Consider the following 16447-nt stretch of genomic DNA (forward strand, 5'->3'; position numbering starts at 1 on the left):
TGCATATACAACTCTAAACAGTTTCTCCTATGCCATAAGAACATTTGTACATAGTTGGCCACTATGCTGCACACTTATTGCAAAAGCCATCATTGAATTAATTATTTTAAAGCATATGAAAAAGGAGTTAAAATGGCATCCAAACATCTGAACCAATGTAGGTAGTCATGTTTGAATGATTTTTCTTTTGCCTGAAATAATCAAACATGTATTAATGAAGATGATGTATGCTACAAAAGGCGCAGCTTACACTCTTTCATGGGTGTAAGAAATAGGTAGAGGTTGATGATATTCATAAAAATAATCAATGTTGTTTTATAACACTTTGTGTGACTAATCTTGCCATTCATCATCATTGTTATCATCATCTTTATCCTCATAGTATTTTTACCTTCCTTTATTACCGAATAGCTACCAAATTGTGCAGGCTCACTGTAATAAACATTCAACACAGCTGTGTTTTCTACCCTTTCTAAATGGAAGCTACTCATAGCAGGACAGTAAGGTTTTGAACAGTCCATTACATACTAAAAGGCTCTCTAAGCAGAAAGCTGCTGTCTCAGGAATGTGTCCCTTTGATTCGATTTTCCATAAACATCCTTTATCTTCAGATCAAACTTCACTGACCGGATGATAGATCTGCAGCCCAGCTCTCAGGTATTTGTTTTCTGATTCATAAACAGCCTTATATGTTAGTGTAAATGACTTGAACGAGGTTCATTCACTAAAAGCTAATGTCAATCTCTAAAAATACTAGTGACATGACTTCTTGGTGGAATACCCCTTATGGCCCTAGTGGCCTTATTTCGTAGTGCTAGCAATTTCATAATAGTAGATTCAGCAGTTCCTAACCAACCCAATTCTGGGGTGCGGAGGTGCACGGTCTGAAATCTGAATAGTAAATTCTTCCACTCTAGAGTCAAACACTTTCTCTACTGTTGCACAGATGGAGTGGGAATAGTAGATTTTACCCCTCTGGTATCTATTGCTTTCCCTACTATTGCAAAGACTGGAATGGGAATTTTTCAGTCCTATGAATCAGTGAGTTGGTGTGTAAGTACAGGTATGGGTGTGTCAATGGTGTTGAGAATGCTGGTGTAGAAGTTGGAGGGAGTGTATGAAAGGTTATATTCGAGAGTTAGTGGGTTTTGTCAGGGATTCTGTGGATGATGTCATCAGTGATGTCATTTGGGATGTCATAAGTGATGTCACTGACCGTGTCATGAGTAATGTAGAGGGTGTGAGATATAGTTAGCTCTGACCAGTCTTGCGATTAACTCTTCGCAGGTGACCTATGTCATAATTTAGTCAATTGTAATGAGGCAAAAACGCAAAGAGGACCAACGGCTCAGGAGGCGTCTATAAGTCTATAGGGGAAGATGAACCAGGGATAAAACTAGCAACCTGGAATGTTTAAAGATGAGTAATGCACTGATGACATCCATTTGGCAGGAGACCTGGGCTATTAAATAGACCCTATATTGTAGATGGGTACCGATAGATTCAAACAAAAGCAATACCATCCCCGTCAGGTGAAGCTAGTGATGGTCTATTGACTTTAATATCTAATCGATTTTCCATCTAGCTTAAAACGTTTCAAAGGCCATCTCTCTATTTAAATTTTTTGTTATTTGAAGGAGAAAGTAAATGGGACTTGCTTCGGATAAACTTTTACAATAATAACTTTGGAGGGAAAACGTCATCTGTGATAGTTTCATTGGAAAAACGGAGTAATGAAATCAGTGGAGCACTGCCCAAAAAATGTATTTACATCCTGTGGGTAGGTGATGTCCATCCATGTAAACATTCAAGGGAAATTGTTTGCGGTTTAGTGGACATGGCAGGTGATGCAATGTATCATTTTACACATCTTAAATATGGCAATAGCCTAAATTGGTTGCTATCCAGCATGAATTTGGAAAAAATTCACAAGGTAGATCCAAACGCAGGGGATTTTATCAAAACATTTGTCCTCAGCGAGTATGAGTCTACAATCGACTTTGTAGTAACCTCTGAACCCCTTTGAGGAATCATTACCCAAACAGACACCAAACATTCCAGTTTCAGTGACCATGCAATCCTTTTTTTAGTAACGATCGGGGCGGGTGATAGTACTATGCCAACATTAAAGGTACCAAAGCCAATTTTGGCTAGAAAGAAAGGCTACCAAATAAAATGGGATAAAATCGACAAGGCGAAAGTAGTTCCACTGACCTTATTTAATAGGTTAGAAACAGTATTAAAGTGTTTAGATCCTGATTTATGCTCTGATTCATTGCCACCACTGTTCCTAGAATTACTTGGGGAAACCAAACGCACCTTGACTCAGTATAAACTTCTTAATGAGGCCCCAGTAAACCAATGGTTTGATGGGGCTTGTAAAAAAACCCTCAAAATTATTGTACAGGCCCTTAAAGCCCAACCTACAGACCAGGTCCATATTAAGGCATTACGCAAGGTATAAAAGTCAGCCCGGAAATCTAGGGAAAGGGGTCTGAGGGAAGCCACCTGGGAAAATCTGCCACAGACAGCAATTGCTAAGAACAGTAGGGAATTCTGGAAGGTGATAAATGCTCACTTTTTAAAAAATAACACAGATACTCACGCCAGCGAGGATGTTTGGGTGGGCCACTTTGAGCAGATTTTTGGGACCACGGGTAAATCCCTGAAAGATCCAATTAGTGTAGCCCCAATGGAGTACTTGTTATTCAATCTGGAAGACTTAAGAAATGGACTATGTAAGTGCAGTAGAGCTAAAGCCCCAAGGCCAACTGGGATTCCTATTGATTTTTTCCTAGAGCACCAAGATTTGTGGGCCCTACTCCTAACCAGTGTATTTAATATCATATCTAAGTTGGGTCCCTCAACCTCCTGGAAAACTAGCATAATTGACCCAATTTATAAATGGGGAGACAAAGCAAAATGCAAGAACTACAGACCCATCTCCATTTTTATTTGCACCTCAAATTTAATGACCCGTATTTTGCTAAATAGGTGGGAAGAGTGGGTTAGGGAAAAAAATATCCTGATTCCAGCCCAGTATGGCTTCCAAAGGAGTATAGGGACGTTAGACCAGGGTCTGAACCTGAGCCTGACTATTGCTAAATATACCACAGCAAAGAGTGGCCAGACCTACATAGCCTTTATGGATTTACCAGCTGTGTTTGACTGTGTGAGCCATTCTAAGCTGTGGAATATAGTGGAAGCGATGGGAATTGATGCAGTATTAATCAATTTTATCCACCAGCTATATTCCCAAGTAACCGCATGTGTGTGTTATGGTAAAAATGGTGAATGCACAAAGACCTTCCAGATTATGAGGGACGTAAGACAAGGTTGCGCCCTTGCCGTATTTTTATTTCCCATCTATACAAATGGGGTTGAGGCCACACTTGCAGGTTCTACACTGGATATCCCCTCTTTTAACACACTTACACTCACGATTTTGGCTTATGCTGATGATGCGGTCTTAATAGCAAGAACTGGGGTGGCTTAAAACGCCTTATAGTGACCTATGTGAGCTTTATGAAAATACTGGACTTGAGGGTAAACAAGTCTAAATCCTTTGCATTAATAACAGGGTTAGCACCCGTTAAAATAATTTCATCCTTTTATGTAGGGAGCCGGAAACTGAATGTGGTGGACACCTTTCCCTATTTAGGGGTATTGCTTGGAAAAACCCGGTCAAATATGGTGGAAAACAGTGCCCTAGTAATGGACAGAAGCATGGCAGACTTTTTTAGCTTTATTAAAAAAATGGGATCAAAACCAGTTGTGCCCATAAAAAAAGTTTATAGTGCTAAGACCATCTCTGCCGCAACATATGGACAGGGGTCGGGGAATGGCACCAATGAACGCTCTCCAAAAACTATAGGATGGTTGTGTCCCTTCCAGGTCTTTAGTCTAATTATGTTTGCATTTCCCTTTGGGAAGCCTACAAAACTGTCATTCGGGGGGTAGTGCTGGGACAGATTGCTGGGCAACGCAAGGAAAAAGCTGCGGATATGGTGCGCTTAGAGGGGGAGGTCCTGGTCTTGGAACGGGCGGTTCAAACGCAGGACTCGGAAGAATCGCGTCACAGGCTCCGAACTAAGATGAAAGCATTTCCTAACCTGGCCACTGACGCGGCTAGGGCACAATACAGGGTGACTCTCAGCAGGATCTATGATGCAGGCGATAAGGCAGGCAAACTGCTGGCATGGTTGGATCATAGAGAGGGGAGAGGCGAGTGGTGGTGGAGATTGGCATTGACACGCATTCTCGAGTTACTGCACCGCAAGCTATTGCAGGCGCGTTTGGGCAACACTACAGCTCCCTATATACGTCCAGCACAATCTATTCAGAGGAGGATGCTTTATCTCTACTCCACGATATAGACATGCCGAACCTTACTGCGGAGGAAAGCGCCGATCTGAAGCGTGACCTAACTGTGACCGAAGTGAAGAAAGCCATCCATGACTTGCTGGGAGGGAATACATCGGGACCCAACGGGATCCCAATAGAATTATTTAAACTGACGGCGAATACCAATGCCCCTTATCTTACTGAAATGTTCCGGGAGAGTAAAGAGATTGGAATCCTTCCTGAAGACCATAGACTGGCCACCGTCATCGTCATCCACAAACCAGGCAAATCTGCAGATCAGTGTTCTTCGTATAGACCTATTTGGTTGCTGAATTGCAAGGCTAAAATCCTTGCGAAAGTCCTCGCCACTCGTCTGTTGCAGATTCTTCCCACCATGATCCACCCGGATCTGTCCGGGTTTATGCCGGCAAGAAACACATCTCTTAATCTCTGCCGACTACATGGAGTACTCTGCAGAGTGGATACTATAAGAGAGGGTGCCGTGGTGGTATCCCTTGATGCTGCATCGGCCTTTGATACCATAGAATGGCCCTACATGTTCACGGTGCTCCGTAAATTAGGCTTTGGCTTGGAATTTATCAATTGGTTGTGGCTTTTGTATTGCCAACCGTTGGCGCAGGTGGTCGTCAATAATTGTAAGTCCCCTGTTTTTCCCTTGGGAAGGGGCACCAGGCAGGGATATCCCCTATCACCGCTCCTCTTCGCTTTGGCCTTGGAGGCCCTGGCGGTGTGGATCTGTTGGGACCCCACTATCAGGGGCCTGCGATGGACTCACGGCTGAGAGGACCGCATATCCTTGTATGCGGATGACATCCTACTTTTTCTTGTCTCCCCGGCGAAATCGCTTACCATGGTGATGGACATATTTCACATCTTTGGTAGATTCGCAGGTTACAGGATCAACTGGTCCAAATCTGTGCTCTACTTCGTCAATGGACTGAAGCCCCGACTTCCCCGGGATTGTCAATTGACGGAAGCCGTGGCGGGGTTCAAATATCTGGGAATCTTGGTATCCAAAGACTTGTCTCGATTTTATGAGACAAACCTCCGGCCTCCTCTAACGTGCCTCAAATCAAATGTCCAGCACTGGAAGTTGCTTCCCCTAATGCGCCTGGGGCGTGCGGCACTATTTAAAATGATGTCCCTTCCCTGACTTTTATATGCGTTACAGAATATGCCAATTCCAGTAGCAGCGTCATATTTCAAGGAAATAGAGTCTTTGGTGCGGGAATTGCTATGGGAGGGTAAGCCCCCCACATTGCAACGCAGAAACTCATGCTGGGGTGGTTTGACGTTGGAATTGGACTTCCTGATATGAAACAGTACTACTGGGCGTCACAGCTCGTTGCCATCAACCAATGCCAGTATAGGAGACGTGATGACCCGGCCTTCCGGATAGACCGTTGGCTTCGATGGGGCGGTGTATAGTAAATCTCCAATATCCGTCCTGTCCGGTCCTACTAAACATGCTGTGCACGTGTGGAAAGATGCTACCAGGAGTCTGGGTTGGGAGGGTAAACTCACCAGGGCCACACCGCTCTGGCACTGTGACCGGTTGGGTCGATTGTCATGGTCCCAGGGATTCGACAAATGGGAAACCATTGGCATCTCCAGAATTGGGGATCTATGGAAATCGGGCGAGGTTATACCATTCTCCCAATTGCAGCAAGAATATGAAAAGGCCAATTCCGAACAGTTTAGGTATCTCCAAATCAGACACGCTTTGCTTGCAGTTCTTCCAAAAGGGACTGACCCCCCTGAGACCTCTCCGCTAGAGGACAGGATTTTGGATGGTGACTTGCCAGAGAAGGCTCTATCCTCAATATATGGAAAACTCATTAACAACATGCCGGATCCCTTCATCCACCTCAGATGTAAATGGGACCACGATGTGGCTGGGCTGGATGACGAGGAGTGACGGGCTGCAGTGGCGTCTCCACGGGAGGTCGCCATTTCTTCTATGCTCTAATTGGTCCAACTTAAAATCCTTCACAGAAAATATTTGTCTTGGCCCTCTCTGGTCCATATGGGCTATGCCCAAGATGCTAATTGTGTCCGGTATTGTGGGCAAGAGGGCACCTTTATACACACACTGTGGGAATGTGCTTCAATACAGAAATATTGGGAGCGGGTGGTACGTATGATGGAGGAGGCGTTGGGACAACAGATACCATGTAACATCAAATTAATTTTGGTGAACATCTGGGACCCCACAGACCTCAGTACTAAGGAAAGAATTTGGGTGGCTCTGGACTTCATGGTGGCAAAGCGCAACATTGCACGTCTATGGAGGGCCCCAAACCCACCCAAAATTGGCGACTGGGCCAAGGACATGGACTGGTGTATGGTGATGGAGGTGCCTATCTATGTCTCTAGGGGGTGCCCGATGAAATGGTCACAAATATGGGGGTCATGGAACACTTTTTGTGGGTATATATGCGAACCACCGGGGAGGAGGGTGCTACTGTAATGGTATAATTTATGATTTTTTATGACATTTGTAATGTATTGTGCCGTGAGATATTGCTGCTGTGTTAATGTGCTCCGCATACCCTTTGAACATTGTGGTGCTTCGATCGTATACATGCCTTTTTCGATAAAAAGAATTATTTAAAAAAAATATATATGTTTGCCATTTAGAACTTGCTTTACTATATGTGACCATAAGGCTTTAACCTATTCTGGCATGGCATTCAGTTTGGAGAAGGGACACGGTCAACCTAATTCAAATTATAAATAAAAAATTGCTTGTCATTGGATAATGTACATAAAATCACATGGCTGCAGTATGTAAGGACTTCTCGGACTTCTTTAAGATTAGCTGACTTACTCACAAACCCTAGCTGCTGCATTACATTTCTGAAAATGAGATGAAAGGCATTATTTTTAGCAAAGGCAGAAAGAAAGGAAAAAAATTATGCGAAATCCTTTGTAATGTCATACCAATGACCGGCCTCTAACGGAGGGAGAGTACTCGTATACAGAAAAGGCAAGGATTCCTCAGCATAGATTCATTGTGTTGAGGTTCCGAATTAACCTAATCCCTTTGATGTTGGGCTTCCTCACGAAGAGGTATAGTTTTAACAACCTGACAACTTGCCCATGCAATAATACCTCAGAGCAATCTGACCTCCACTTATTTTTGTTCTGTGGCTTCTACAAGGAACAAAGATCATGATATATTTTATCTCTTTTACAACGTTATAATTTTACTGAATTTTGTACTTTCTTAAAAAATGTAATGATCCATTCCACTGTTTTTCTTTAGCTATATTCCTTCGGGCATGTAGGAGAAGGAGGAAACTGCTTTTAGCTGTGAAGCCACAGATGCTCTAAGAGGCTATCTGACCTATGTAACTTATCACTCAGCACTTTATGGAGCTAATTAGAGGGAAATTTGAGGGGGGAATTGTCATAACTTTTAAAAATAAATGTTTTTTATAAGGTAATTAGTACCTGTTTTAGGGGGTTTTAAATGTGATGGCTGCATTGTGTATAATTATTTTTAGACATTTTAGGTTCTATACACTATTTGGTAAGATGTTGGTAGTTAGGAATTCTGAACGCGGTCATGTTAATCACACTGTGAATAAGTAAATAGGTAATTGTTAACTTGGCGGACCTTGAGTAAAGTATTTAGCGTTCATTCCATCTACCTGTGGTATTAATTATTTCATTCATTTTCTGGATAATGTTAGGCTTGAAGTGTTGTTAATACGGACTCCTCAATGCCATTCTTATCTTGTAGTTTCTACTAAGCTTTTATGTATTGTTATTTTGAATCTGTATTGTACTTTTATGATCTATGTTTTTTAATTGGATCAAATTGAGTTACTGAATTGAATTGAGTGCAATTCCAGTGCCTGGATGATTGCAAGAGTGCATACATAGTATACAGGTGATTTATGCAGTGCATGGATAGTGCATACATGATTGTTTGAGCCCATGCATAGCACCTAGCCTATTGGATGAGAGGATGAATAGTATTTCAGCGATTGAATGCTGCCCATTTCTTTTTGTGAACAGGTAGTGCCTGGATGCTTAGATTACTATATGGGTAGTGCCTGGAGAATTCAATTAGTGCATCAGTAGTGCCTGGCTAATTAGATGGGTGTGTGACTAGTGTCTGAGTGACTGCATGATTCCATTGTTAAAGCTTGAGAGATTGGATGAAAGTAAGTGTATTGCTGGGGTGACTGTATCAGTGCAAGACTATTGACTCAGTAATTAAAAGACTGCATAGGTACTGGATGGATGATAGGTTTACTACAATAGTACTCTACATAATTAGATGAGTGCATGTTTAGTTCCCGAGTGTTTTTTCTGTTCAAGCGTGTGCTTCAGTATTTCAATGACTGCATGGGTTGTAAGTGGGTGTTTAGATGGCTGCATGAGTTCTGCATACATTTTATGATTGCATAGTTACAGCCTTATTAATTGCATAAGTAAATAGTTAGTATCTAGGTGATTAGATGACTGTATGGGTAATGTCTGCATGCCCGGTGGAGCTGTCATATGCAACTATAGAGGAGTCTAGCCCTGGTTTCACCCCCTCAGCCGTCACCTACCCAGCCGGTCATCTGACATTGTTTTCCTCGTTTTCCTGTTGTGCTTCCTTCCCTCACCTCCCCTCCTCCTCCCACCATGATTCTTTGATGTAATTGATATAACTATGTAACCTGTAACTCGCTGATTCTGATGTAAAGGGCTCTGATACCTCCGGGTCTAGCCAGCGCTATATAAAACTTTTTCAAATAAATAAATAAGTTCAATGACTACATAATTTCTGCCTGCTTGATTGAAAGAGAACAGGTATAGTGTCTGGGTAATTGATTAACTCCATAGATAGCGAATCACTGATTTGATGACTGCCTTAGTAGTGGCTAGGCAATTGCATGAGTGCCTGAATACTGCATGACTGACTGTGAAATGTACCTGCATTGCTGTTGGATACATAACAGTTGTCACTATATCTCTGACTCATTGGTTATCCTCTACTGTCAGTATCAATGTATCTGTTTTACTGTGTATATGCTTTTATTCCGAGCTATTTGTGAGTGATATCAAGGATTCACACTTGATATATAATTGCATACATGGCTCTCTAGAAACATACATTGCTTTATTACCAAGCATGCACATGCATCAGTAAGTTCCTAAATCAAAAAAACATATTGAAATGTTTCAAAGCACATAACATTTTGTGAATGGCATACCTACATTATTCTCAAATACATCTTCTGCTTCTAAAACATATATTCAGAATACCTCAAAAAATTTTACACTGAAAATGAAACTACCACAATAGCTCTTGAGGCCTGCTGCACTTTTAATCATTCTGAAATTTAAACAAACCATGTTTAAAGAAAACACTACCCTCACCATATACATCACATTTTCATCAGCTTTACTGAACATAGATCACCATGTAAACATATATGTGATTTCTTTATAGATGTACACATTCAAGCCATCTTTCCCCAAAAATATATTCCTCTCTGCATCTTGGAGTAAACTCAAAAATCCCACCATATATATAGCTATGTGCAAGCTCAAAAAACATATCTCACCATCTAAGCACATGCAAAGTGGTCATATCAGTTAAAAAACAAATTTATAAACACTTCCCAATACATACCTAACAAATATTACTTCTTTCTAATTCATATACAGGTGGACAATATGTTCTCACTACACTATTCCTGTTTAATAATATACTACAACTCCCAGAAAGCAAATGACAGATGTATATTTTCTGCACATGATGTTTAGACCTTTAAAACATTCTAATTTCCTCATTGCAACTTTCCACAATACTATACTGTTATTTGTCAATAAAACACACAATATAATAAAGAGGCGCTAATTCATTTTCCTGTTACTTCCCAAAACATTGACCACTAACCTCTTTAAAAAAAACCTCTAATAGATACTGTTCATCTCATATGATCTTTCACATCAATGTGATACTCCTTTTATTCAAACTCTCATAAACATCTTCATTTCTAATGTACATTTTTAAATAATTCAAAGTTATATACATACCAGTGAATGGAGTTTGTAGATTATATTATTGTTTTAGCCTATTCTTGATAGTTTTGACACTGTTAAGATTTGTAAAAACTGAGCACCACTCTCATACAAAACAACTCTAAAATGGCAACCTCTTCAATTTTCCACTCTATCATTATGAGAAAGGCAGCAACTGAAATTGTTTTTCATTTTAGATTACTGAATCTCCACTTGTGAATTGTTAGTATCTGTTAACCCTTTCCCTCCCTTTCAAAACAAGGTTTCTGTTGAGTCATTTTCACAATGTATGAGTGATGATCCTGGAATATTCGCAAAAAAAAACGGGAGTTCAAATCTATATCTAGCTTAATTTTTCTGAAATGTAAATACTACACAACAGTTTATTACATAGTCCTGAATTGGAAACTAAAACTTGCCATTACTTACATTGTGTCATCACTCCTCAACTGTCTTTTTAACATCCTTCCCTCCGGCGTAGAGCCTTAGCTCAGTGTACCTAGCAACCCAGTGGAACCTGTAGGTCACAAGTTCACAGCACATTCTAGAAGGAACATGCTGCTCCCAAAAAAGATACGTGCAAAAAGTACAATTGATGGACAGAATGCAGAACAATGTCATGCATTCACCCCAGTACAGAGATCTGAGCCTAAATCCATCGTTTTTTTGCTCACCATGCCATTCCAGTTTGGACCCAGCCATATGCAAATCAGTCTTGACCCTGCGCCCAATATGAACAGTCCAGCCCAAACTGCCAGGCCAGGTCCTCCCTGGACTGGAAACAAGCATCCTAGGACCGGTTTCGGGCTTTCAGCCCTCATCAGCCAGGATAGCTTGACTCCAGTGGCATGGAGAGCACAGGACCCACGTCTGGGCATACCTGTCCAACTCGGTGTGACAAATGCAAAAAGTACAATTGATGGACAGAATGCAGAACAATGTCATACATTCACCCCAGTACAGAGATCTGGGCCTAAATCCATTGTTGGTTTGCTTGCCATGCCATTCCAGTTTGGACCCAGACAAGCTTGGTCCGACCTGGCTTGGCAGTTAGGCCTGGACTGTTCCCATGAGGCACAGGGTCAAGATTGAATTGCATATGGCTGGGTCCAAACTGGGGTGGCATAGTGGGCAAAAGAACGATGAATTTAACACAGATCAGTTGACTGGGGGAGAATGTTTGAATCATTCAGCATTCTGTCCATCAATTGTTGCAGTTACACTTCTCACCCTAAGTGGGATGGGTATGCCCAGATGTGGGTCCCTTGCTCACTGTGCCACTGGATTGAAGCCACCCTGGCTGATGAAGGGTGACATACCCTGAAACCGGTCCTAGGAGGCCTGTTTCCGGTCCAGGGAGGACCAGGCTTGGCAGTTCGGTCTGGACTGTTCTCATGAGGCACAGGGTCAAGACTGATTTGTATATGGCTGGGTCCAAACTGGGGTGGCGTAGTGGGCAAAAGAACAATGGATTTAACCCAGATCTCTTGCCTGGAGGAAAATGTTTTAATCATTCAGCATTCTGTCCATCATTTGTTGCAGTTACAACTTTCGCCCTAAGTGGGATGGGTTTGCCCAGACGTGGGTCCTTGCTCACTGTGCCAATGGATTAAAGCTAGCCTGGATGATGAAGGGTGGCATACCCTGAAACTGGTCCCATGATGCTTTTTTCCAGTCCAGGGAGGACCTGGCTTGGCAGTTCGGTCTGGACTGTTCCCATGAGGCATAGGGTCGAGACTGATTTGCATATGGCTGGGTCCAAACTAGGGTGGCGTAGTGGGCAAAAGAACGATGGATTTAACCCAGATCTCTTGACTGGGGGAGAATGTTTGAATCATTCAGCATTCTGTCCATCATTTGTTGCAGTTCCAAATAAGATACAGCAGGTGTGCTTTACTCCACAGATTCAAAAGCATATCTATGCCTGTATTTTATTTATTTTCTTAAACAACAGTCAATAATAAGACATCATGCTAAGGCATACAACACTTTACCTAGTTTTATTCACTTTCATGCTGACAGCATCCAATGAAATATAGCTTAAGAAAAAACTCAATTTCAACTGTTTTTCCTTTGGAAAATGAACTCATTGAGCTCCAGCCTTCTCCACACTACTATTGCTTCTTCACTTCAAAATGCTTAGAGAATGGATTGTGGGCCACAACTATATCTAGTGGGCTAAAGAGGCCGCAAAAAAGAGAGATATTGACAGGGACCTGGGTTTGACAAATGTGCAGATTACTTAGTTTGGCCAAAGAGGGGTAAAGTTTCATCAGTTGCTGGCTTTCGCTAAAAAAATTGCGGATTCCCAAGCTCCTCATCTCATGATTGTGCACTGTGGTGGCAATGACATAGGCACATTGACTGAGGTAGGGCTGGAAATCCTAATGAACCAAACCTTTGCAGGACTGATGCCACTTTTCCCTCACACTGTCTTGGTGTACTCCAATGTATGCCAAAGACAGAAATGGAAGCCAGGAACCATGTTAATAAAACTGTTTCAGCATTCTTCAGAGACCCTCAAATGGGCTGTATCTATAACAACAATCTGTGTTTGGAAATGCATGGAGTTCACTTTACAGATGAAGACAACAGGGTTTTTCTAAGAAACATGAAACTCTGCATCCGGTCCTATGTATAGCAGCCACATACACACAACCAACACAACAGTTCTTATCAGAGCCACCCGTCCCCAAAATATTGTGAAGTTTTTTTCTAAATGTTTTTTTTCTTACATTTTTGACAATCCCAGTGGATAGGTCGTGAAAACAGAAAACAAAAGCAGATATTAAATGGCCACCAACACATCCAAAAATATGTAAAAAAATCCATTCTGAACATTGCCTTACACATATTACTATATACATACTTATTTCACAGTATGTTTGAACTCTGAATTTTACACTAAGTTTCTTTAAAAACAATCTTTCAGAACTATATTCAGTTTTTGTGGGTATTCGTGACATCGTGAGGATGTTGTTAACCACAACGTTTGTACCTTTTCTGTAAAGTGAAAACATTTACATACAGACATATTACTGTATTTTATACAATAGGGGTTTATTACTGTACACTTCAAACCCATGTTTTTCTAGTGTATTTCTAGAACAACCATCTCTAAAACCTATTTTCCATTTTTGCGGTGAGGCCAGAGATCGTCATGACTCTGGTAATTGTGATAAAAGCAGGAATTCAATAGCCACCACCACACTAAAAAAATGATAACTATATAATTAATTCTAAATATCACAGTAGATAACTCACTATACAAAAAACTTTATAACAACATTTATTAATATCTCAATATCTCTATAATAACGCATATTAATGATTCATTGATATATTTTTTTATATTTCCAATAATATTCACAATGACATTGATAGTTTTGATGTCCCTGCGATGGTACATGGGGGCACATAACTTGTGTAACTAACACCACCATTTTTCAACCATGGGCTCAGAGTATCTCTACCCTTACCCCTTTTGTTGGCCTTCATGCAGATTTTCAGCCCTGGGAACCGTTCCTGATAGATGAAATGGTGGTTGCAACTTTCTATTCAAATTGCGACCAACCAATCATTTCCGTTTGTGCTTGCATTCACGATTCTTCACGAAACAATAGCGAAAGATCCGCGGCCAAAGATATTACTATCATTTTAAACTTACATTTATCAACAATTACTGAATGTATTCACACTAATTAAGGAAAAGACACTTCCTTGAACTGAGATCTACCTTCCTTACAGATTTGGTGTAAGTCCACTCAGAGGTTCGGGCTGTAGGTGTAGCTAAAGATTCCTATGGAAATTAACATTACAAATGCAACTCTTTTCCAGTCCCCACTGCACTGATCACCCCCAAACTCTCTGTAATGATAGTACTCACAGTGCCACTTTTTTGGGAACATTTCATGCAGATTGGTCAAACAATGCCAAAGTTATAGCCAAGTCAAAAACTCTTTTCCCAACTATAAGTACCTATTGGTAACGGGCAGTAGATAAAATATATATGTATATATATATATATATATATATATATATATATATATATATATATATATATATATATATATATATGTATCACCAGTTTCCGTAATCAGGCATCGAAGCACCTACGGACACGGACTAATCAGGCATCGAAGCACCTACGGACACGGACCAAAAGAATTTAGTGCAAATAATTTATTTGGTGCGGTATGTCGCCATAACGTTTCGGCTCGTCCGAGCCTTGTTCACATGACAATGTGAATGTATTAGACCACCGTATTTAAAGTGACAGTGCTGATTTTCAAATCATAACCATGTGACTGAGCTAAGTATAGAAGTGGAAGACATACTACGGCATTGGATTACATGATGTGCAAAAAATGCATTTTAAAATCATTATAAATATCCAATATCATAACAGTACTATCGCTAATCAACCTATAATCTCATAATATATTATAATCTAATAACATTGTGAAAATAAGCATTTTGTGCAACCGCATGTTGTTATATAAAGAACGCAGTGATATTTTCCTATAATAGGCATTCCCATATATAAATTTGGTATTTGGGGTCTGCAGCTCTCTACTGTAAGTTTATACATATTATTCTTGTTAATAGTATGTTTTACTATAACAACAGTCGACTTTGTAAACATGAGGAAAATGTTATAGTGTGCAAGAATGCGCAAATGTAAACTCGCCCTCATAAATTCGATTTAAATAAAATCATGGGTTAAATCCCATATGTGCAAAATATGTAAAAACACAATATTAACACGATCGTCCATAATGGATATCTAAAATTACAATAAAATAAAATCATTTGGTCAATTTGTTCAATCATTAACTAATACAGATAGTATAGTAAGTCTCCTGTTGATAACGTATTGTCTTAACCAATGCCATGTCGAACCTACCACAAATATAATCTACTATGCTCAGTATTCTCCAATGCTGACATAAAACGATTTTAGACCATTTTTTATATAAAAGAACTCTTGTGTTGAATAACTTCTAAAGACTAAAAACATATACATCGTTACTGTTTTACCAGTGAAAATAGGGGACCAGAAAAACCTGTAATACCTATTAATTAGATTTGTAATACTTGTTTATGGAGGACGTGAAATTCCTTTCTCTTAGATGCAACTAGAAACATACATTTGCAGTTGGTCATACCTAGCCCTAACACGGCACTGGCAAAAGTTGATGGCAGGGGTGTTGCATACATGTTAAGTTGTGAATATGGCTCACTGTTCCCATTACTGAGATCCGTGTATATGCCTGGCTGGTAGTAAAGTGCAGCTAACATGCTGCTCCCCATGTGGAAAAGCAATCTGCTTTGCTTCATTGAAGCGAGAGCAGGTTTCCCTGCTCTCGCTTCAATGAAACATAGCAGTTTGCAATGGCAGGGTGGGAGCTGCGAGGCTCCCGCCCTGCCATTGCAAACAGCAGTGTCCCGGGGCTGGGCACACTGGGACACTGCAGGAGCCGGCCCTGGGGGGGTGGCGGTCCCCAGGGCCATAATTGGCTTCAGGAGGGGGGTCGCGTGGCCCCCCTCCCACATAATTTAAAGACCCGGGGGGTGGTGGTCCCCGGGGCTTGGGGGTCCGTAACGGACCCACTATTTTAAATAATTAGTGCCCCGGGGAGTTGGCGGTCCCCGGGGCATGTGGGGGGGCTCAAGCCCCCTCCACACAGGTTTAAAAAAAAAAAAAAAACAAGCCCCGGGGGTGGCGGTCCCTGGGGCATTGGGGGGCCCCCCTGGGCCCCCCATTACTATAAAAAGTTGCCCCTGGTACTTGGCCCCCCCAGGGGCTAATTGTAAATGAAGCAAGGGAGCCCACGCTTCGGTTTTTTTTTCGGCAGCGGGATGCGCGGACCCTAAGCGCATCCCGCGATTTAAAAAAAAATAATTATTTTTTTTGGGCCTTGGGGTTCCTTGTGGGACCCCCTGAGCAGGCCTAGGGGGTCAGGGTGTTTCTACCCTGCCCCCTTGTTGCGTTTTGCACCTTTTTTTCGGTTTGGCTGCCAACACTTCCTGAGTAGAGTGTTGGCAGCCA

This window comes from Triturus cristatus, chromosome 2_1, assembly GCF_964204655.1.
Source record: "Triturus cristatus chromosome 2_1, aTriCri1.1, whole genome shotgun sequence".
NCBI classification, from domain to species: domain Eukaryota; kingdom Metazoa; phylum Chordata; class Amphibia; order Caudata; family Salamandridae; genus Triturus; species Triturus cristatus.